Below are 2,343 nucleotides of genomic sequence, written 5' to 3' on the forward strand. Positions count from 1 at the left end.
TTCGGCTAGGAAGGGGGTCAGTGGGGAACCCATAGCTAACCCATCCGTTTGGCTGTAAAGGGTGTGGTTGAAACTAAAATAATTCTGGTTAACTGTCATTTTGATGAGGGGGACCAATTCGTCTGAGATATTTTGGGCAATGGTGGAATCCTTGAGTAGTTCTTCCACCCTAAGCAAAGTTTCCGATATTGGTACGCAAGTAAATAAATTGCTAATGTCGAAGGAGACTAGCCTCGCTTTTTCCGGGACATCAATATCTTTCAATTTTCGGGCTAGCTCTATAGAGTTTTTAACTCCATATTTAGGTTTAAAACCTGTGGGATCTCGGAGCAATACGTCTAATTTTCGTGCCAGAAGGTGTGAAGGGGCGGACACAGCTGAGATGACAGGCCAAATAGGTATTGCTTTTTTGTGTAATTTGGGGAGTCCGTACAACCTGGGGGCGGAGGGGTTCATTTGGATTAAACTAAATTTTTCCCTAGCATTTAAAAACTTACACTTGGACACTGCACGTTTCACTTCACTTTGGAAACTCGCGGTTGGGTCTTTGGATAACGGAGTAATAGGATTGTTGTTGATGAACTCAAGGCACTTTTCCACATACACTCGTTTATCCAACACTGCGACACTAGATCCCTTGTCAGCTTTCTGGATGATGAGGTCTTCCTTGCCAATAGTCTCCAATAGTAATAGTTTCTTTTTTAGTAATGGATATTAATTACTTCCACGAGGTGAAGCCTGAAACAATAGAATTATTTGGTAGTTTGCCCATCCAAAAACCTACCTTAACTGGTATATTACCTAATAATAATATATTTATAAATGTATATATACATATACATACATATATACATACATATATATACATACATATACATATATATACACAATCAAACACGAAATCCCGCCAAACAGCGAATAAATACTCATATATACAGAAACAGATATAAGGAAAAGGGATAGGAACACACATAAAGGACGAACACAATAGAGGTGGGGAAGGCAGAATCGAACGGACCACAAGAGTAAAAATATTTCCTTGACCGGGACTCGAACACCGGATCTTTCCACTTGCCGGGCGGATGCTCTTAACCACTTGAGCTATCAAGGAAACGTAATTTTCTCTGAGATCCGTGGGTCTAATATGTCGCAAAGCGCCCCGATTCTTTAGCCAAGAGATGGCGTCAGGGGACTCTTTCACCCACCAAAGGAGAGGATATATTTTTACTCTTGTGATCCGTTCGATTCTGCCTTTCCCACCTCTATTGTGTTCGTCCTTTATGTGTTTCCTATCCCTTTTCCTTATATCTGTTTCTGTATATATGAGTACATATATATACATATACATATATATATATACATATACATATATATATATATACACATATATATACACACACACACATACACACACACACACACACACACATATATATATATACATACATATATATATATATATATACATATATATATACACATATATACATATATATATACACATATATATACACATATATATACACATATATATACACATATATATACATATATATATATATATATATATATATATATATATATATATATTCAAACACGAAATCCCGCCAAACGGCAAATAAATACTCATATATACAGAAACAGATATAAGGAAATATTTTTACTCTTGTGATCCGTTCGATTCCGCCTTCCCCACCTCTATTGTGTTCGTCCTTTATATGTGTTCCTATCCCTTTTCCTTATATCTGTTTCTGTATATATGAGTATTTATTCGCCGTTTGGTGGGATTTCGTGTTTGAATGTGTATTTGGCCAATGTGGCTCATCTCTTTCTTCTGGCTATGCGTGCCACAAAACGCACTGTTCCTTTCCGGTATGATGTTGTATGAATTCTAACCCACTGTCCTTTCCTTTCCTTGTGTATTGTCTATTTCTCCTTTGGTGGGTGAAACAGCCCCCTGATGCCATCTCTTGGCTGAAAGAATCGGGGCGCTTGGCGACATATTAGACCCACGGATCTCAGGGTAAATTGACTATCCTCGATAGCTCAAGTGGTTAAGAGCATCCGCCCGGCAAGTGGAAAGATCCGGTGTTCGTGTCCCGGTTGAGGAAATATTTTTACTCTTGTGATCCGTTCGATTCCGCCTTCCCCACCTCTATTGTGTTCGTCCTTTATATGTGTTCCCATCCCTTTTCCTTATATCCGTTTCTGTATATATGAGTATATATATATATATATATATATATATATATATATATACATATATATATATATATAAGTATATATACAAATATAAATATACCTGGTTCCTGCTCTATGGAAAAAATGCGCCGTAAACTAGAG

General features: G+C 37.3%; 1 non-coding gene across 1 annotated transcript; it reads right to left on the bottom strand.

The window, feature by feature from the left end:
* Positions 1–1,035: 1,035 nt before the first annotated feature.
* On the bottom strand, positions 1,036–1,111 carry TRNAA-GGC (transfer RNA alanine (anticodon GGC)). Its single transcript has one exon. It is a non-coding gene; the product is annotated as a tRNA-Ala (tRNA).
* Between the last annotated feature and the right edge of the window lie 1,232 nt (positions 1,112–2,343).

Source organism: Hetaerina americana, unplaced genomic scaffold (assembly GCF_022747635.1).
Source record: "Hetaerina americana unplaced genomic scaffold, ioHetAmer1.1.p SCAF_228, whole genome shotgun sequence".
Lineage (NCBI taxonomy): Eukaryota > Metazoa > Arthropoda > Insecta > Odonata > Calopterygidae > Hetaerina > Hetaerina americana.